Consider the following 22,067-nt stretch of genomic DNA (forward strand, 5'->3'; position numbering starts at 1 on the left):
CCGGTAACGCCCGTTTTTCACCTTCGTGGGGGCCGCTGCCCCCGAGGGCTCTGAGCATCTCCAGACTGTAAAAGCCCTTCGGAGGATGTGACTCTCTGTCTTCTCCTGCCCCCACCCCTAAGCTCGTCTAAGGGGATCTGCGCGGCTGAACAAAGAGCGTTGTGTGAGGCGAGGGGGTGCGAGGGCTCCAAGCGCGGTTAATTTGCATCGGGGAGGGGGGGAAAAAAACCCGACCCTGAAAGAAAAAAAGATTCCCTGTGTTGAACGCATCGGCCGCAGATCCGGCGAGGGAGCAGCCGCGCACGGGAGGCCGGCGGCGAACAAAGCCTTTTTATATAAGAAAATGATGTAAACCGTGCCCCGCTGCAGGTAGGAGCCGCGAGTATGTGCCGAGCCAGCTCGGTGTGCCCAGCACGCTGTGTGAGGCGCTCACTGCGACCTGCCCCTCGGATCGGATGTGCTGTATGGAGCACCTTCAGGAAAGAAGGGGGTGTGCCGCGGGTCGGGAGAGTTGCTCTCCCTCTGTAAGACACCGGCAGGGTTAATTTCCCCGTGCAGGACTTTTCAGTTCTCCTCTGAATAAAGATATTCTTTTGTTTTGCTGGTGGGTTTTCATGTAGGATTCTTTCTGAGACGAAGTAGGTGGCTTTCACATGTAAGTGGGCATTAACATAGAGTCATGTAGTAGAGTAGGGTGTATACATACATATGTTGCAAGTCTTACTTATTCTAGGTCTCCAGCATCCCTTTTCATAATCTGTCATGTCTTTGTGGTTGATACCAATAAATCATGCTCCGTCCTTTCTCAAAAAATGCCTTGCTATCCAGCATTTGGGCTGCTTGTGGTTTGGGAAACCTGTCCCTTTTGTTTTCTGAAGCATTCTTCCTTGCAGGATTGAAGCATGTATCCTTTCTGTTCTGGTTCTTCCCATTTGCTCCACAAACCTTTGTTTTCTCTCCGTGAAAGAATCTGTTTCTTTTCACCTGTGCTGGTTTAGACTTGCAGGGATGTCTAGACTGCAGATCTTGTAGCCAATGCGCCCAAGAAGAGGTTCAGCTGCAGACTGTATTTATTTTCTATAGCTCCTCTTTCTTCCCTCCTGACTGGATGACGTGATCACAGCATCTCAGCCCTTGCCTGAGAAGAGAATGTGCTGAGAGGGCATGGCCTAGTGAAGTTACCCCTGCCATTACTTCACAGATCACTAAGAATGAGAGAATGGGCACCTTCCCTGATTGGGCTAAAAACTCTTCAGTTAGTGTAGAGATAGTCCAGTTAAGTTTGTGGATGGGTGTTCGTTTCTGCTGCTGTTGTTCTGAAAGTGTGATACGTAAAATGGAGCCCAAACTCGCCCCTGTAGCACCTCGGTCTGGGAACCACCGAATTCTTCACTGGGTATTTCATTTTGCCCCTTTGCAAAGCACTGATGCTGCACTCAGCAGTGAGCAAGACCCCCGTCTTAATGTGGTACCAGTCTCCTGGAGCTCAGGCATTTGCAGATGAGCTAAAGTAACACACTGAAAATAACCTCCATGGCTTAGTGAGACCATTTAGCATGGAAATGAGACACGCAGGTGAGCCCTGGCTCTACGGGGAGGGGTGATCTCAGCAGTGGAGCCTGGTGCCCTAAGTTCTGTCTCTTCTCGTTTTTTCTTATCTCATCAAGGGTCAGGATTTGGTTAATGAAACTTTCAGTTTGTTGCACCTATATTGTGCATTGCCTGTGGGTGTTTGAGAGAGGCCAAAGTGCTGTCATCCTGAGAATAAAAAGTTGCTGTTCTTCTGTGGAGAGTTTTAGCCCACCGGAGGGCAGTTCATTGTGCTTATAATGCAGATTGTTATATAAAGCGGCATTTGCACCCTTGATTTAGAGATCTGATGTAATTATTACGGAGTGTTATGTTATGTCATCCCCACTTAGCTGTGCTCTTTAATATGTTGGGGCAATACAGAAATTGTTGTAATTGTTGTAATTGAGTGACCCCTGAGGTGCTGCACCTAGGCACAAGCGATCTGATCCCAGCAGTCCCTAAATGAATTGCTGCAGTCTGTGGGTTAAGAATTCCCTTCTTGCTGGATGTTTTTCCAGAAGCGTACCTTTCCTTTCAGCCTGTGTCATGTTACCACATACTATACCATAGAATTCCTCTGGATTCACAGAGGAAACATTTGCTGTATGTGCTGACACCAGTGGGCTCTGGTCCATCTAGCACTGGCACTGTGCTTACTTAAGAGCTGCTTGAGCTGTAGAAGTTGCTAGAAATACCGAAACACAGAAATGGGGGGGGTTGAAGGGGGTGGCCTATTGCAGACTCTGCTGGGCTGTTTCAGATATCACACCCCAGTGTGGCACGTCATACAGGTGTTGGAGATAGGTTTGTTTTCTTAGAGTGGTTGGAAGAGGAAGAAGTCAAAAAGAATTTGGGATGTGAGGACTTTACGATGATGGCTTTCAGAAAGTCACCTCTTGATTACAAACAGTTCTGCAAAGTCACAAGATACTGACAGAGCTTGAAATGCAGCTGCAGGATCTGTGAGATCTGAAATCTGATCTGCCGTGGCGGACAAATTAAAATTAGCTTAAGAAAGGGAAAAAAAAGCTCCGATAGTAGTATTTTTCTATAAATTGTGGGTCAGTCCAAAGGCCCGAGTTCCTTACAGAACTTGTGCTTATAGACCAGGCAGTGGCTATGCTGAGACCTGATCTGGTAAAACCTCTGGCTGACAGCCAAAGAACAAAAAAACACCCCTTGGCTTTATTGGTGTTCCCAAAGAGGAATTCCTGCCTGCAGGACACTTGTAGCTGAACTGAAGCCTTACCTAGGAAGGGATCAGGGAGTGTTGCAGTTAACAGGCACATGAATAATGGCCAGAAATTTGGAAGGGTGTAATAGGGCTCCTAGGCGACCTTACAAGGTCGTTTCTGAACTGAATTATCTGACCTGGTGGTCACCTGGATATTTTGTTTCTGTGCTACCTTAAAGCCAGTATGTGTATTTGATGAATGCATGTGCTGATATATAGAATTGTTCCTAAGACTCAAGGATGCTTGTTTTGGTCCATCTGGATTTATTCAGTTGTTCAAACACATGCTTAATTGCCCTTGAAAGTCAGCCTTAAGCATGTTTAAAAGTCAAGCATGTTTTTACCCAAAAGGGAGTGTTTTGCTGGAAAGAGAAAGAGAGGGTATGTGGGCTCAGTGGTGGAAAACCCTTGATGATATTTAGTGATGCCAAATACTTCTAGACTAAGCATGGAAATGAACAACGTTCTGTGAAATCATACTGTGGCTTTTCCCTCCCCAAACACACATGCACATGCTAAGGCACAAGAAGGGTGGGTCTTGACATCTTTGGCATCCTCAGGGCAGGTGCTTTTTCTTCTGTTCTTTTGCTTCATATACAAGCGTGCTTGTTAGCAGCAGTTCTGTACTGCATCTCAGCTAATAAGAAAAAAACCAACATGAGACTGATTTCCATAGGGTGGAGCTGATTTAGAGGATTGGTGGTGGAAACCAGAGGTGGTTTAAGCCATCTGCTTCAGTAGAGGAAAAAGCTTTTATTTCATGGATAGGTTTAATCACAGGTTATGCTACTAAACTATATGAGAGTGTTCTAGAAAGAGATTCAGTGTGACACTTGTAATTGCTTTCTAGGTATTGGAGGAAAGAACTGAGGTATCCATGGGGTTAATTTGGATTTCTGTGGCCACATGGGTTACTGTACTAGCTGTTAAGAAGATTTGAGGTCTTGATTGACCCATTTTACTTTAACACTAATTGTTTGCTGTTGTATTAAGGAGAAAAGATGAGCTAATGCTGTTGCTCCTTTGCTCCTTATGGTTTTACACTCATAGCTGTTTTTCCCTGCAGCAGGCTTGCAGATGAGACTGATCTTTGTTCTTTTGTCTTGACTGAGGAGCTGAGGGGAGTGATAAGGAGACAACAGCTCCAGAGTGTAGGTGTTTATACTCAGTATTCTGCATCTTGGTTAAAGTGCCAGTTTGAAAGGAGTTACTGTGAAAAGGTGTGGCTTGGGCGACCTCAACAATATAAAAATTTACTGAATCTCTTTGTTTTCTGTAATCTGTAAGATAGTGCTAGTTTATAGGCTTGACCAATGTTATGATACACTGTTTGTCTTTTAGTGTTATTTAAATGTGTTGTTTTTCTAACTTTCTGTGGTGTAATGAGTGTTTGTTTATTTTATCCATCTTCTGGATAAAATATGTATGTATCTGTATGTCCATATGGTACAAGGGTGACAGTGGCCCATTACGACCAGCAGTGTTAAGTGGAGAAAATCAGTATAACTATGTTGAATTCCTTGAATCTGCACCTGACTTGCACCATCAGGAAAAAGACAATGCCACTTTCAGATCTGTTTTCTGATCATTGAAAATCTGGGGTACTTTTTCCCATTAGGGAAATAATCAGTTCATACCTGTGAATTCTTAAGTTACGGATTTTTAGGTAGAATTAAGTCCCTCTAGCAAATTCTGCTCCTTCATTTAGATTTGGCACTCGTGGGTCTGGGGATATGAGGAATATTTCTCGTGTTGTGTTGGTCAAGCCCCCAGCAAGAAGTAGGAAAACTTGTTTCTGTTAGTACTTCCAATGGCTGTCATGCACTTAGATCACAGTAGCTTCCACTGAGTTGAGACTATGAAAAGTTGCTTTTCTCTTTGTGAAACTTGTCATTTTGTCCCCTGAGGGCGTTTTAAATGAAATTTCAATAGCCGTTTGCAAAATTAGCTGTATTTAAAGTGTATGCAGCCTCTGGAGAAACAACACAAAAAAACTCCCAAACAAACCAAACCCAGTAGTCCAACCATATCAGCTAACTTGGCAACATTTAATTATAGGACCTATTGATTCAATTAACCCTGTGTGTCCACTTTATTTTCTGGAGAGAATGATAGGGGCTGGTTTCTTGTTTAAAACTAAGAACAGTCAGTTCTATGTTGAGGGATATAGATTTATCTGTTAGAAGAGCTGCTTCCATGTGCAAAACTTGCCACTTTTCCTGAGGTTCTGCTCTTGGATGAGCAAAGTTAGGAAATACTACCTCAAAAAGAGAACATAGAGTAGGAATATTATAAAGGTTCTGAACAGAGTTAGGGATATGCTTTCAAAAACTCTGACCTTGGTTCAAATTTAAACCAGAGATGAACAGTAGAAAGTGCTGTGGACATTCAAAAGTGGCCTGGGTGCTTCAGTGCTGGGCCAGAAACCTGCCTGCTGGCTATGAGCGCAGATTGATTGGCCTTCTTCCCTACAACCACGGGGTTGTGCCTCCAGGCTGTGCCTGGAGAAACCCTGGCTAGGTTTTAGCTACAGTTCTTCTTGTTCTCCTTGTTTTTTGTAGAAGGTTTGTGTATGACCTGGTAAGCCAGTGCAGGCAATTGCAGGTGCAGTAAAGTGTAAGGACACCCATGTCTCTGGGAAGGCTCAGAGACTGAGGGCAACTGCGAGCGAAACCTCTTGTCTGTGTCTGCTGTGGAATAGGCTGAAAGCACGTGTTCAAAATCCTTTGACTTTAGGGAGGGTTCAGGTCTGGATTTGAGTTTTGGTTGGCTGGAAGTCTGGTTGGCTTGTTTTAGCTCACCAGCTCTTTTGTGCCAAGTTACTGTTTTCCACAGCAGCGTTTCTGTGACCGCCAGGTCTGAGCAGAAAGATCTGATTCTCTCACAGGGACTTTGGCCAGACCTGAGGCTCAACGCTGCAATGTGATGGCTCCCAGTGCCAACAGCTAACACTTGCTAATGTTAACATGTTTTCACTGTTCCCTGGCTGATTGTTGGACCAAGAGACCCCACAGCCTTTTAAAGGCCCTGCCCTGTTCTTGCAGCTGCTTCCATGTGATCTGGTAAGGTATGCTTGGGCATCTCTTCCTCTTCTGGCCATGTGGTATCGCTCAGACAGCAGAGCTGCTACCTTTGTTTGAACTTCTGTGACTGTGGCTTGATTACCAGCAGCTGTACGTCCACGTGCAGGGTGCCTCTCACTGACAAACCCCTGTCTGCTGGTGCCTGATGTGCTTTTCAAGGTGCTAGGCTGCTGTTTGGAGCTTGTGTTGCAGGACATTGCTTCCCTTGAGTGTGCTGAAGGCAATGCTAGCTTTTATTTCCCTAGCAATTAGCAAATGTTCAAGAAGGCAGAGGAAAGAACTCCAGGATCTCAAAAAGGAGAGATGCAGGGGTGGAAGTTGAATGATTTGCGAAGGAGGAGAATGGACCTTGCTCAAGGAGTGGTCTGGGTGATCGGTCATTCATATCCCATCACACTTGTCAACCTGTAGCTTGGGGTGAGAGGGAATCAGAGATGAAGCCAGGTGTGATGGCCCTGAGCTGCTTCCTTAGCTGCAGAATTACCCTGCCCTCCTTCAGTGCTCCCCCGCATCCATATTAGAAAATACGTGGCATGGAGAAACAGCCACAGGAATAGGAGGGAGTTTTCTGAAATAAGAGTCAGCTCCTCCAGATTTGTATCAGAGTCATTACTGATTTGCACTGATTCAGTCAGAGCAGAGTTTGGGCCAAAGGATGCTCTTCACAGGCTGTCAGAATGCTCAGAATGCACCTGGGAGTCAGTGTCTGTGTTGCCAGGAGTCCAGATCAGACCTGGCATTTAAGGTTGTGGCTAAGTGTGCCTGGAAGGAAGGTGGCAAGGTAGTTTTTTGTCCCCATCATCTGTCTAATTTTGTAAGGATTAATTTGATGTCCCATAAAAAAAATCTCCCCCTGTAAAATGATGAAGAAACACATAAATCAGGAGGAAGGAAACTGTATATTTCTGTTGTCTTAGGGAGATAAAATATGGGAATTTCCTGAAGTAGTAAAGGGAAAGTTGGCAAATACGGGAGAGTAATTAAAAAAAAAAAAAAGGGAAAAGCAAACAAACCTCTCCGTGTGGGAGGGGGAACAGTTAATAACTTGATCCATTCCAAAGAGCTAGGGATAGAGTGTGGTAAATAAGAGCTTTCATTTCATGTTGTTCTGCAAAGTTAAGCTTTTCAGGGTATAGAGAGCTGGTTGTGCTTCTGAATAAGACTTAGCAAAATATTGAATCTAAGCATTTTGTATTACACAGTGCTATCTGTTAGAGCATATAATAAATTTATGTCTAATAAATAAAAGGCATTTTGTAATATGACAAATTCATATCTGTAATTTTATATTCCACAGTTTGCCAGAATTAGCAGCAGTGATTTATAGATAATACTTGCAGTCCTTTAGTTGAGATAATTTAAATGGCATGCTACTAGTGTTGCTTAAAACACTGTCAGTATTTTGAATGCAGTATTAAAAATACCCGTAAATGTGCCTTTCAATATATGTAGTTGAGAACTTTCTTGTGGAATGCATTTGGAAAAAAAAATAGGTGTAGCCAGATTGCATTCATTTAGAATGACCTCTAGTACAAAACTGTTTCTGTGGGCAAAAAGAGCTGAATTCAGTTAGGTTTCTTTATTTTTTTGCCTTCACTTGTCTCGGTCCACTATACACTTGCAGCATCACTGTTATCAATAAATGGAATTAATAATATGTTGCAAAGCTTTAATTCATGATTAGAAGCAGTCAAAAGTTAGAAACACATTTTCAGCTGTTGGAATGGTTGTGTGTTTGTGTAGGTGGTAATGTTGGTATCAGGGCACCAGCACTGACCTGCTGGTCAGTAATTTATTAGAGGTAATTATTACCTCTAATTACCAGCAGGCACAGTTATCAAGCCTTTCCCACCAGCCCCCTCGGCAGCCTGTGAGTCCTTTTAGAGCCTGACTTTTGGGTGGGTGTGACTTGTGCAAGTGCTGCCAGTGTTGGGTGGCAGCTGCAGTTATGGGGATCTTCCACTCTTTGGTTCTTCTGGACCAAGTTGACTTTGAAGCCCTCATAGCGAGCTCAGGCTTTGAGACTGACAGTAAGTAATACCTGCTGAAACAATGCCTTATGCTTTGCTTTGAAATCTCTTAATGAACTTGATTCTACTTGTTGTCATGTAGCACAAATGGGTACGTACACTGCTGTGAGAGAGTAGTCCTTGATTGTAATTAATTAATTTTTTTTAAAGATGTAATTGTTGGAAGGTGCCTACCTTTCTGAGCCAGCAGAGAAAAATGGTACTGGCTGTTTTAAGGCAGATTCACCTTTTTTGGGTAGGGTCATGGATTTTCTGTTTTGTTCTGGTGATGGGGCCAGAGCAATGTGGTGAATGTGCAAGCTGTACTTAAAGTGTAAACAAGTTACTTTAAGTGTTTTAGGAATAAATTATTTTACCACCTACTGCAAGCAGGAGGAGGGAGTAAGTACTTGGAAAAAAATATTGGGCAAACCTAGTGTTTTCCATACTTTAGGATGTGAAGCCATGTCTACTGTTAGGTTCAGAAAGAAGTATTTCCTTGAAGATGTGGAATTGCAGAGTTGGCATCATGGGGTGTTACTCTGGAATCCCTCTGTGGGCAGTACCAGGTGATTTGTTTTGCCCTCACTTCCCTGCCGTTCTCAGGTGAATTTTGGGTCTGAGGTTTCAGTCACTTGAAAGACTTAAGTTACTTTTGTTTCTAATTTGCTTTATATACTGATAGAAGTTGTAATTTTTTTTCTGAGGAGAGTGTGGAGTTTTCTTCTGTATTTTAAGTTATTGCAAGATCAGTCTCAGTGACGCTGCTTATTCCAGTTTGCAGTCGAGTAAGTGATTTATTTGTGTCCTGGGATGAGTGAGAGAATGAATATTTTACCTGCAATCTGTTTTTGTGTTGTCTCTGGCAATGTTTTGGTATCTTTTGATGCTCATTTGAAGGAGAGGGAAGATAAGTGAAAAATGAGTTTTCCTCCAGTGAGGGAGTGATGTCTGAATGCATTAAAAAGGCAAAAAAAAAAGAGGTCAGAGGCATGTGTTATGTTTTCATTTGAAAAATTAGCTGTGTGGACTTGTTTTAGCTATAACTGGTAGGTTTAAGAGCTGACAGAACAGTAGAAATAGAATTTATCTGTCCAGGATTTCCAGCAGCTGTTGAACAACAGATATAAAGAAGCTGCTATCTCCTTATATTCACCTCTTTTCCAGATCCAAGCATGACATAACTTTCTTTAGGATTTTGTTCCCCTCATGCCTTTGCAGTTGGAAAGTGGTGTATTTATTGTTTGCTCTACTGCCCTTACCTTCAGGCAAGGCTTGATCCAGATTGGAGTATAATCCTCCTAGATTAGTAAACAAGCCCTGCCCCATGCCTCTGTCACTAAGCAGATGAGTAGCTCTTTGAAGAATGTTTCGAGGCTTGTGGAAATAATTTCTAGCAGAAACTTGCATCTTAAAAGATATTAAGATATGCAAATAGTCAAATGAACAAGCAAGTGTGCCTCAAGAATAAAGGTTCTATATCTCTAGTCCCTTCTTAATATTTCCCTTTCCATGATGGATTTACTCTGCAGCTGAACTTGAAAACCCTTCACAACTGGCAGTGGTCCTGGGCAATTTTCCCTTCCACTGTAGGTCTGGCTGCATTTGAGTATTTTTCTATTTTTATTTGTTGTTTTCCAGTTTAGTCACTCATTTTGTATTGAAGCATAGCTCTGGGCAGAACTAAGAAACTCACTATATAGATGAAACTTTGGAATAACCATGGGATATTCTTCTGCTGGACTTTGTTTTGAAGTGAAATGTTGCTCGTTTTCTGAGGAGCTTACAGAAGTTTGGGATTGTGGATAGGACAGCTGTGGGATGGACAGTGCATGTGAGCTGGTGGGGCTCTGGGCTAATGGTGAGAGCCTCTGGCATGTTCATCACAGATGTGCTGCTGGTTTTGGTTTTGGCTTGTCCTGTTTGTTTAGTTCCTGATCCATAGCAGAACTGGAACAGTGCTTCTTGGCTTGGAAATGATTCCTCTTGGGATTTTCTGGGCAAATTTCAGCCTTGTCTTTGCAAAATGATCTTCTCTGTATCCACCAATAAATTGATCAGGGCCTGACATATCCCCATAGACAGTGCAGGCTTAGGGTGCCAAGGGCTGCTGGGGCAGCTCCTCTGCAGGGTACTTGGGTGCCAAGCCCAGCAAAGCAGGTTCCAGGCTGGCAGGGCAGCTACTCTGCATTTTTACCCTGTGTATCAGCTAAGCAGCAATTTCCATTTCTTAACCTGCTAATTCCCAAGGACAGCAGGAGCATCCAACCTGGCTCTGTGGAACTCCCCAGCACAGACCTGCTCTCCATACACTGGAAGGAGTGACGAGGGCTTTTCTCTTTACTGTAGGAAAAACGAGTTTTCCCTGCCCTGTGGAAATATTGAGACAATTTTTCTGTGCATGTCCACCGACTGTGGTACTTGTACATAACCAGTCTGAAATCATTCCTGAGAACTGACTACTGCAGGTGCCCAAGTACACGTTTGCTGGTTTTAGCCTGAAATATGAAATGCTTTATGCAGACTAAATCTAACCATGATAGTGGGGACCAGGAGAAGCTTTCCAGTTTGGGAGTCTGGGATGCTTATCTCAGCTGTTGAGGTCCTGTGCCGGTTTGCTCCTGCGGTGCCTGGTCCTTCCCTGACCCTGTGGGAAGCCAGCTCAGGAAGTTGAGCTGGGACAATGCTAGTCCTGTACAAAAATTACCTTCTACCAGTCCAGCTCTCTAAATTGCTCCAGAGCACTGGTGAAGGGGAGGGGTGGGAACGTGTGTTTGAGAACTGGAAGGCCTTTACTGGTATGAAAAAAGTTAATGCTCCATTTTGAAAATGAAGGTCACAGGATCTAACCTCCCTGGTAGGTTGTGTTGCTCCCTAAAAGAAATCAAATTACCCCAGTCTGAATCTCACCTAGTACATTTTAAACTACATGCTTTTACTGTAAATGGTATTTTTCTAAAAAAATTTAATTTTTTTAAATTTATTTTTTTTGGTTGTGAGTGAAGAATACAAGACATAGGGTTACAGTGAAATTGTTGCACTTGGCTCCCTTCCTATTAACAGTTAGAAATACTCTTGGCATAGGCTTTTGCTGGTAGTCACAGGGAGGTGTGTATGGTAATAAACAGCCCTTTCAGGCTTTCTGTTGAAGGCTCTGAACTTTGCTGTGCTGCAGCTGACTTGTTTGCAATAAAGCCCTTGCCTGTGTCTTTAACGAAGGACTCTCCTGAGGTAGAAATTGTCTTCCTTGGAATTAGGGGAGGAGGAGGGATGTGTGTTGTGAAGAAAAGCTAAGCCAGGAAACACCTGGCAACCAGATGGCCCCTAGCATGCTGCATCATACCCACACCTTCATTAAGGATTACTTTGGCTGTCTCTGGGTAATAGATTTAGAGGTTTGGGGTCACAAAGAATTAGAAAATTGTAGCCAGTTGCAATTAAACATGAGTTATTTTTAGAGGACAGAGAACTGAGTTGAAAGCTGAATTAGAGCTACTTGAAGTGTTAGGGCTCACTATGAGTGATATTTTTCTAGGTGACCAACAAAAGAGCCCACGCACTCCAGTCAGAGGCACAAAGCCCAGGGTGGTGGCAGGTGGGCCGGAGACAGCAGAGTTGTGAGCAGTGGCAGTAATGTGGAGCTGGCATTATTCTGCTTCCTGAGGGCAGCTGGTGTTATGTACTTCCCTCTGAATATTTGTGTGTGTGACAGATAAAGGCTGCTCAGATTGCTAGTAAAATAGGATTGTTTGGTTTGCACTGTGATTTGTATAAGCCTGGCTCAGTATCTTACAGGAATGTTTTACTTGCATTTAATTTTGTTTTGTATTTCCCCTTCAGTGTGCCAGCAAACCAGAAAGGGCAAACTCAAAAGTTTTTAATTGTGAGAATATCAGCAGGGAAATGGAGAGCTGGGAAGAACAGTACCCAGGTGTTTTCTGTGTTGGTGTCCAGTCAGCAGCAGCAGTTGATGGCACGTGGTGTGTCAGGAATTCAGGCTGGCCCTGTGTGGGTGCCCAGAAGTGAGCAAGAGGAAACTGCTCTCCCTCCTACATCCCCAGGAGTTATCAGCATGCTCAGGTGAGAGCCATGGCACTGCTGAGGTGCCTGGGGAGGCTCTGGCTGTCTCACTGCTGCGCTGGGAGATGCCTCTTCTTGAGGGGTTGTTCTGTGAGTCAGTGGCTCAGAGCTCCCAGCTCTTGCTGAATGCAGGACTGATGGATACCATCTTGCAGTGCTGACCTGCTCACCACCCTGCTTTGGAAGGTCTTGAGGTACATTGTGGGAATAACAAACGAAGACACTTGGCTCATTGAGGGGCTGTGTAAACTTGGATTGCCTTCCTTGCAGACACTTTGGAGCATCCACAGGAGCCTGCGAGAGGTTGTTCATTACTTTTGTTCTGGTGACATTGATGGAATAATAAGATCATTGCTGGCTTTCATCCTGTATATTCTTTGAGCAACTTCATTGCAGAGAGTCTCTCTCTTGTCACTTTCATAATAAAATGTTAATAAGCACAACTTGAAAACACTTATCATTGAAACATCAATTTAAGTACTTGTTAGAGTTGATATCAAAGCCTGTTGTGAATTTAATGCAGTAAGTTCTGAAGAATCCACCTAAAAAAACGTGTTGTAGATATCACTTGAGTTTTTAAGGCTACTGAGTGCGGGGTTGGTTCTGCAGCTGAGATCCCTGTTAAAGATAAGCTAACTTGCATTATGCAGTGGAAGTGTTTGTCTGTTATTAAAGACAAACCAATGATACCCAACATGATATGGGGCAGCCGCATCAATATGGAACAACTCTGTCTTGAAAGAGTGGAGCAAGTTGTTTAGTAAGTCCTTTCATTTTCTAGTCTCTCTGAATCTGAAAGATGATATGGTATTTCTTATTCTGTCCTCCTGAGAGGAAAAATAAATCTTCTCTCTTCTTGAAAGCTACTGCCCCAGGTTAGGCAGTCCTTACATGGAACAGTGTTACCCAGAGAGGCTGTAATATCCTTTTACTGTGTGTTGGTGGTGTCTTCAGCCAGTGTAAAACCCCACAGCAGCAACTTGGAAAGAATAGCAGGAGGAATGTGCCTGAAGGATTTACCATGCTGCTCTTGGTTTTCCCCTGAGAAGAGCCCAGCTTGAAGCTGAAATTAAAATGTAAATCCTAAAATAGGCATAATTAGGGTACTTCCTTTAGACAGTGTCTGGTGCAGGCACTTTCAGTTTCTGGGAGTGTGCGTTTTTTTCATTGAAGTGTTTGAGCAGTGAATGAGGGAGGAAACGATTACCAATTGCAGGCTGTGCTGCTGCTCTCCAACTTGGGAGAGCTGGAACAAAGATCAGAGCATGAGATTTTTCCCCCCCCCCCCACCAGTCCTGCTGCTATGGTGTGTAAACCTGATGAGGATTTGTGCTTCTAAATGTACAGTTACTGCTCCAGTAACACATTGGTACTAAAATGGGCAGAAGGTGCTGATATAGATCCTGCTGTGTTTTGTGTGGCATTCTGCAGAGTTGGAATGGAAAACTGGGATGTCTTGTCTTGGAGGGGCTGTCATGGACCTGCCAAAGTGCTGAAACCCTCTGAATTGAGTTGCAAGGTGACTTGCTGTTGCTACGAATCTGTACTTTGTCTCTGCTGGGCTTGGGTTAGCCCTTGAAAGAAGCATATTTTGCAGAAACAAAGTGGTAACCCAGGCAAAATAACCTCATTTTTGTCATGGAGCTGGAGTTAATTCTAACACTGTGTGGAACTTGGTGGAGGCCTGAGCATGTATGAAGGAGCAGGGAGAATTTGAGCTGAGTTTTAGTTGGAACGGGCCTGGGGAAGTAGGCTGGGACTTGTTCCCAGCTGGAAGCTGGGTGGTTGTGTTGTTTGTTGTTCTTCTGTGTTGGGGTTTTGGCACCTGCTTTCACAGTAAATCAGCTGTTGAGAATGTTGTATGTCTATGTAAATGTGCTTAGAGCTCTGTGTGTGTCTGACAACTTTGGCATATTTGCTTGATAGATGTTTAGCTTCTTTCGCTTTTTAAATTGTTGTTTTTTTTTTCCCCAGGAAGACTTGGGTGATGTAGGCAATGTTAATAACAGAATAGTTTCAAGATTCTAAATGTATACCCACTTCATTGTAGTGATTACTTTTTATAAAATTACTTGTCCTAGGGAATGCAGTGAAGTACTTTACCTTATTGAGGTAAGTGTGATATAGACATTCATGATCTAAAGAGATCTTAAATGGTCTTGAGTTTTATGGCTAAGGACAACCTCGAGTTTCAAACCAGAAAAAGGCTGCTTTCAGCCTAGGTTTTTTAACAGTGTTATGAGAGGGTGTTGTGTGTGATTCAGTCATGGTCCTGTACATTGATGTTTAATTTTGATGACTTAGAGACATGAATAATAATATAACAGTGCTATAAAGTAGTGTTTTTTTACATTGTCTAGCTTAACACATTAACCAGTGAGGCAGAAAGCACAGCAGATGTTTGTTTTCCTTTTTCCATGCTGAAAAAGCTGTAGTTCAATTTTAGTTTTGCCATTTAGATTTTTTTTTTATGGTGACAACTGGTGAAACCATGCTGTTAGTTAGATGGAAAAGAGCATCTGTATAAAATGTCATTTGAGATACTAAAAATGCCTGGCTGGGCTAATGCTGTCACTTATTCTAAGCAAATAGCTTTGATACTTTGCAGTCTCCTGGAGTCATATAATGGTCTCCTTTAAATCCTGTATTTATGAATCTTGAGCTATGACTCAGGGATTTAATTTTTTTTTTTCCATTTGGGGAAGAGACTGAAATAAAGATGACTTTCTACAAGTGCTCAATCCTGAATCTGACAGAATTTTGTAGAGAATTACTACATTTCTGTGATAGTTTTAAACCGAGTCCTTTACTAGGGAATTATCCCTGTTTCATAATGCCATCTGTTACTTACCAAAAATTCATCAGTAAGATTTCTTCTCCCCCTTCCCCTGAGTGCTAGGAATGTTAAATTTTCTTACAGAACTCATTTGTGTTGCTGTGAAGTTCCCCACGGCTTTTCTATACTGATCAGCATTGGTGCCTTGTATTAATTTTCAGTAAACTTTACGTTGTACATCCAGACTTTTAAAAAATTTGATGCACGTGCAAACCTATGTGTGCACATATATAGCTCCACTGAACTGAGTGGAACTTCTTGCACAAATACTACTGGAGTCTAATACTTGGACTGTGTTAAACAGAAGGGACTTTATTGCCAATACATGAGAGCTGTCACCTGGACAGTTTCCAAGTGAAATATGTTTTACCTGCAGTCAGTGCTACTTCATTCAATTTTGTACTGATGCACATGAATAAGTCCTTCTGCATCTCACATTCACATGCCAGAGCAATAGCTCCTGCACATACAGAAGAACTGTTAATAGGAAGCTTTTCCTATGACAGTAATGACTTAGTAAGAATGATGTGGTACTGGACCAAGGAAATAAATTGTGAAGAACATCTTTGGATGGTCTGTCAAACATGGTGTGTAATAAAGTATATTTAATCTCTGTCAGTTCAGTGCAAAATTCTAAAATGTAGAGAACTGCAGAGTAAACTGTACGTGTGTGTTGAAATATGAACATTCATATTGAAACAATCTTTATAATCAACTGACAAGAAAAGAGCTATTAAATAATCTTATTAATTTCCTGTTTTGCTCTAGTTGCCATGCTGAGGTTATATCTACAGTGCATATTGATAAGTATGCTCCTGATTCCTCTTCCCTCAGTTGCTTGGTTGTGTGGATGGTAACTGTGAGGACCTTAAAGGGAAGAAATAGGTTTTGTTTGTTGCTCTGCGGAGGGGAATGTTCTGTCCTCTGTTTCCCATTGCAGTTGTAAACTGGTTGTGGAGAGGCCGATGTCAGCTCCAGTTGTGAGTCTCAGCTTCTTGACTGCCAGCTTTACAGACCTTAAGGAAGGGAGCTGTCATGGAGGACTTCACTGGGGTGCTGGACAGCAGATCAGTCTGCAATTTCAGTGTGAATTCCATAGGAGAACAGGGATAAAGGATAGAAAGATAATGATGTCATCTCGAACCTGTTTGAACCAGTGGAAAGGACTATGTGTTATTAATTACCGTCTTCTAATGCTAATTGAAAAGGTTTCCAAAGGCAGACTGGATTTTGTGGGAGAACCCAGAATCATCACTTATACAATCTTTGACTCCTACTGAGACATTCTTTACCTGGAACCCTCAGAAGAATTAAAGGATGTTTTATTTTCAGTTGGAAAAGTTCACACAGCACCCATTTTATAACAAGCCTGTAACTTTTGTTTATTCTCTACAAAGTTTGTGGGAAGGACTGTAGTAACTTGGAGGAGATGGTTAGAGGTTTGCCATAATTTTCTAGACTGTCCTAAAAGTGAGCAGCACAGAGACTTTGCTAAAAATCATGGCTTAATTGCAGATATGGGGATTTATAAAGGGGTTCCTTGGGGACCAAGGGCAGTGTGTAACACAATCAGTGGCCTGTCAGCTCTAGATTTTCTTACAGAGGGAAAAAGTGCAGATCCTTCAGGGTTGCTTGTAAATTATTGCATGTAACTTGTATGGTGATTTTGGGATAGAGGAGGGAGGTTTTCTATCCATTTGGGCCATGAACACAAGTAGGCAAATTCATCTAAAAATGTAATTATATGAATATACATGCACAGAGGTGAACATTCACATGTACTCACAGAAGTACCAGGGAGAGAGAGAGAGGTTTGTGCTGGATCAGAAACTGCAGTGTTTCAAAGGTAACTCTTTCTTTATCTGGTATTCTATGGACTTGATAGTACAACAGTTTAGCCCAGACTGTAATCTCTGGAAATCTTACTGGGAGAGTTATTTTCCAGTAAAACAGCTAGCAGACTTGATAAATCTTGATGTGTCAATGGAAGATCACTTGCTTAAACACCACCAAATAGGATTTACTATTTGGATATAAGTGAAATCTGCACCTGAATCTGCCACTTGTTGGCCACTGGATAATTTTTAGTTATTGTATCGAAGTTTAATTTTGGCTTTTTCCAGTCAAAGACAAAATCTGGTTTTAGGTATTTTTTTTCAGTTGTGGTTTGGGCCCTGGTCCTTTAGCAAAAAGCAGGTATCTGTGGCATCAGTGCATGCATGTGAGGTGCACTCCTCTTCATTAAGAATAACGAGGAGTCTGCGCTCATAGGCTATGTTGCAGGATTAGCAGCTAAAGTGTGATTATGTTCTTACCAGCGTAATTATTCCCTTTCCTGCCCTTCCAACAGTGCACACCCTGCTGTGGATTGTCCTTAGAGCTGTCAAGCCTTTGGGGCAAAATTCATCCTTTGCTCAGAACAGCCTGTGTTAGGAGAGAGTCTGTGGGTATAAATTTCAGGACTGTAGGTGTATTAGCAAAAAGGCAGGCTTCAGTCTGCTCCTGTGGATTTGGGTGGCCTTAATTGTGCACTGAGCTTGAGGGATGCTCTTAAATATATAGTGAGAACTATGTTGATGCCAAGGGATCCAGAGAGGAAAGGTGTGCTTGAACTAAGTGTTTTGTCTGCAATCCCTGGTCCTGGACTTCTGTGTTACATTGGACATCGCCCGTGAATGCTTATGGAAATGATGGCCACCTCCTGTGCCTCGCCTCCTGAACTAGTGTGGGCAGGCAGGGGAGTGCTGCCTTTTAGGAGAAACAGCCCTTCACAGTCCCTCTGTCCTGCAAAGGTTGATTCTGTAATTTCTTTCATGGTTTTGAGCTCAAGAGTATTACTTTTGGTGCAGGTACTTAAAAGCCCTAACACTGTTTCCAGCTGGACTGCTGACAGCACCACGTACTGCCCAGGTAACCATATAGGTGTCCTGTTTCATAAATGTTCAGCAGTTCATATCATAAACATTCATCCCATGAGCCAGCTCCAGTGAGCAACTGAATTGGGGCCAGACTTATTAGGGGAACCAACAAGTCTCTGTTTGAGTGCAGGGCACGCAGAGGAGAAAAGGGCAGGTCTTAAATCAGTATGTAGTTTAATTGTTTTTATTTTCTCAGAGGCCCCGAAGCAATGCAATGCAGGTTTTTCCGAGCTGACATCACAAAATACTGGGACACGCTGCCAAGTCCGTGTGGGTGGAGAGAAAAAAGGTGGTGTTCTTGATTCTTATAAACACTTGTGCTTCTGTTCTCAAGGAACTAAAAAGGAACAAACTTTTCGTGATGATTCTCTGAGAACGTTAATGCCACATGAGCGTTTTGGCTAACGACATGAATGGCATTTCCTGTGCTGTCTTCATTGCTCAATTGTCTTGTGCTAGTTATGTAAGTTGTATTTTATCAAGTAGACCATGTGCATAGAAAACCAGTTGGAGAACTCCACGAGTCATTCATCACCTCCTCAGAATTTCCAGCAGAATTACTCATAATCACAGTTGCTCTGGAAAGAGTGTTCAGGTGTTCTGTATCAAAGCACTGAAGTTGCATCGTTTCACCTGTAAACTAAGTATTTTTTGCCTGATGATATTTAGGTGGAAAACCTGAAAATGAGCACAAACATCCATCATTTTCCATAGAAATACATCTCAAAAGCTGTATTAAAATCTTCACTGAAGTTATAATAAAGTTTTTGATGAAACTATTTTTCATAGTGATTGGAGACAAATTACTTTTCACACTTATATTTACACCTTCTGTGGTGAGGAAGGCTCGTCACCACTTCAAACAAATCATTTGCTTTACAACAACATACTGACCAGCCCAATAAAATGTTTTGTTTGTGTAAGTAAATCTGAAGAAGATGCTTTACATCAAGAGATTCTGTGTATAGGAAATGAATTATGACTGTGGTGTGGGTAGTGTTCAGGTTGAGTTCTTTAAAAGAGCATAGGCAGTCACTTATTGAATATTTGGCACTGCACATTGTGGCCTGGAAATGGAGACTTTCTAGAGGCTGTCCAGTTTGATTGATTCATAGCAGAAGAGGCTTAGAACTACCTGGACTCTTAGCAGTGTTTAGTTGCTCTCCTTTTATCCATTGTTAAGAACTTGAGCTCTTGCTATGCCAATACAAGACCGGCCCTCTAAAGATGTTGTGTAGTTTTTATTAATCTTGTTATCAAGTGCACTCTACATTAAAAGAGTGCTTTGCTGTTCCACAGGTCTGAGATGCTGCAGGGCAGGGGCAGCATTACTTGAAATAATAATGACCAACTCAGTTCCTGGCAAGCAGAGGAAGGGGATGTGGGAAGCAAACAAAGAATCTAGCCCAAGGGGAGCAGGGAACACAGTGTTTAGAATAGCTCAAAAGGGTCTGGATATGTGAATCTGGGAAGCTTACCTTATAGTGCATGTCTCTGTGAGAGCAGGGACTTAAATTGCTTAGTGACTTCAGTGAATTGGAATGTGAAAGGAGAAACACACTTAGTTTTGCTTCTTTTTGCAAGCCTGTCTGAAGGTGCTTGCAGGTGGAAGCTGTTAGCTGTGGAGCTCTTGATCCCAGCAGGGAAAATAGCTAGCTGTACTAATCATTGGGGCAGGTAGCTGACTGCTAAATCTTGTTTTCTTTAATTGGCCTAGTAGTGCCTTTGAATCAGGGGCACTAGGGTGAATAATGTACTCAAGATTTGTCCTGGTGTCTTCATCGTAGGCCATAGGTCTTACAACGTAAACTGTTAAATACTGTAGATGAAACACCAGAGAGATTGGTCTTGGAGTCCCTTGGGGATTGTGGAATTGCAAATTAACTCCTCACAATTTACTTAATCAGAGCATGTATTTATTTTTTCAGAAAACATTCTCTTGTGAGAAAAGTTCATGGAGCGGCTAATTGGAACCGAGGTCCAGCTGGGACTCCCAGTTTCCTTCCAAGAGTGGGAGGCTCCTTTTGTGCATTTCTTTGTTAGCTCTCTATGATGTGCTAATGCATAAGGACTTTACATTGAACCTCTGTCAGGGGCAGATGGGCCCAAAACTCCTTGGCACTCTCTATGGAGGAAAATAACCCTAAAAAAATACCAGCTACAAATTCTACTCCAGGAGTCCTGGCAAATGATGACTTAGCATGACACAAAAGTGCTCATGGGTCAGAATAACTGCTGACATGGTGCCTTGTAGATAACAAGGTTTGTTCTTCCTGCTGTAATTAATGCAGCAAGAGACATTTTTGTTCATGTTACTTTTCTTTGAAAAGAAAAATTTCTACTGTTTTGTAATAAGGGGATATGACTCCCAGTCCCTTGGATTTGTGGTGTCAACTACAGTTTGTATAGTTTGGATTGTAGAACGGCTTTTGATCATGGGATCCTTGCTGCCAGTCTGAAAGATCTGGGTCCTCAAAGAAAATGAGTGCAAGTGCTTGGTCCTTCTGTGAATTGATCTGTTGCCTTCCATATGCTTGCGTGTATGGATGTAGGGGCAAAAACTTTTAAGGTTGGTATTCTCAAAAGGGTCTGAGTGAAATGCAGTGGATTTCCACCTGGCTGAGGACCCTGTGTGCTGGATCAGGTGGCTGTAGTGGTGAAGACCACTTGTCACAGGAGTTTTTTGTTTTGTGCTTGGGAACAAGTATTTTTCTGACAAAGACCAATATACACCTTTAGGAAATCAGTAATTATATCTAATGTCTGATATCAACCAAAGAAATGAGCTGAGTGTGCTCAGATATCAGAATATTAGTTTTCTTTAGTTAAGGCTGTGTTTCCATTCTAGGGACTTCCAGTATCTTTAGGGATTTCAGGTTAATAATAACTTGGCAATTAAAAAAAAAATTCTTATTGGATATTGGCTTCGGGTATATTGTCCTGAATAGATTTCTTTAACCATATCATAACAAAACTAAATTGTTGTATTTCGGTTATATCAGCTGAAAAAAGTTCCTGTCCATCTGTCATCTGGGGTTGGATCTCCGAGGTGAGAAGTATCATCTCAATAGGAGAAATTTAGTTTTGCTGTTGCCACCTGAAATCTTACTGTTTTAAAGTGCCTGGGTGTTTTTTAAAAGTGTGCTTAACCTTCCTGTAGTTCCAAAGGACCCATGTGTCTCCAAATCCCAGCTCTGTGCAGGAAGTGAGGTGCCTGGGCAGTGTTGGTAAGTCCTGGCATGCACCTATCTACCCCTTAGAGACATAGGTACATTTAAGGTTGTGTCACTGCATGCCATGGCTTTTATGAAAGCTGGCTGCTGGCAGCAGGTGTGCTGTGACAGTGCCATGTGGATGCAGATTTATGGATACAGATCCCAATCCTGCAGTGCACTCTGTAGAGAGCCATTTAGGTTCCGCTGGGGTCCTTGGGAAAGGAGCGGTTTGCTCTGGGGAGCTGTGCCTCCACTGTGGCTCTGCATATGGGATGGCTCTCTGCTCCCCCTTCTTCCTGTGCCTTGAGGAGAACTGATGCCTTGCACAAAACCCAGGCGATCTCCAGGAAGTCATTCCAGTCTGCTTTGCAATAATTCTCTCTTCAAGTAACTTTTTTTTTTTTTTGGTAAACCAGCAATAGCGTCTGGCGTACTGAGTGCATGGTTTACTGAAGGGAAAACTAATAGGAATTGAATATGAAGAGTTAATTTATGTGTTTCTATTTTGAAAATGAATTATGCACTCTTCTGGAAACTGGGTGAATAGTCGTGGAAGCGCAGAGAAACAGGAATAGCAAACATGCAGCTTGAGATACTGCCCTGTGCAGAGGTGGACCTGGAGGCTCCAGACTGGCACTTTGGTGTGGAGTTGCTGAAACAATCCTTTGTAAATAACAGATCTTAGTGTTTGTTTTGCTGTTTTTGTAATAAGTCATTTGTGAATCATAGTTTTCATTATTCATCAAGCATCAAAGATGGAGAAATAACATTTAATGAATTCATACACCCATATTTTTCCGTCAATAACTGAATCAATTACTGCAGGGCGAGCATCCATTTCCATTTGAGTGTGTGACCATTCAGTTCTTGGCATCTTTGCTGATGGTGCCACTGGAAGGGCCAGCTATGTGAACAGTGTGACCTGGATTTCTGTCAGTGGCTGGATTGCACCATCATGGAATTTCATTTGGGCCAATTGCATGAGGGTTGGGTGGAGCAGCAGAGTGAGCCCTGGGGAAGAGGGCTCACTGAGTCCTCTTCTTGGAGCACGTGTGCTTGTGACAGAGGTTAATACTTCAGCCACTGCTGTCCAGCCCTGGCTGAGCCCCCTGTGTTGCAG

The 22,067-nt window shown here is 42.6% G+C and overlaps 1 protein-coding gene across 3 annotated transcripts in view; it reads left to right on the forward strand.

Annotated features, from left to right (window-relative positions):
- The window catches only part of MAP2 (microtubule associated protein 2), a 220,986-nt gene that overhangs the window by 1,735 nt on the left and 197,184 nt on the right, over positions 1 to 22,067 (forward strand). Inside the window, exon 1 of one of the 3 annotated variants that reach the window (XM_029959492.1) lies at positions 266 to 369. The exons of the other annotated variants lie outside the window; for them this stretch is intronic. The gene's annotated coding sequence lies outside the window, so the exon portion shown is untranslated. Of the gene's footprint in view, positions 1 to 265; positions 370 to 22,067 lie in introns of those variants that run through there. 3 annotated transcript variants of the gene reach the window in all.

The sequence above is a fragment of the Manacus vitellinus genome, unplaced genomic scaffold (assembly GCF_001715985.3).
Source record: "Manacus vitellinus isolate BGI_N305 unplaced genomic scaffold, ASM171598v3 scaffold_20_pilon, whole genome shotgun sequence".
Taxonomy (NCBI): domain Eukaryota; kingdom Metazoa; phylum Chordata; class Aves; order Passeriformes; family Pipridae; genus Manacus; species Manacus vitellinus.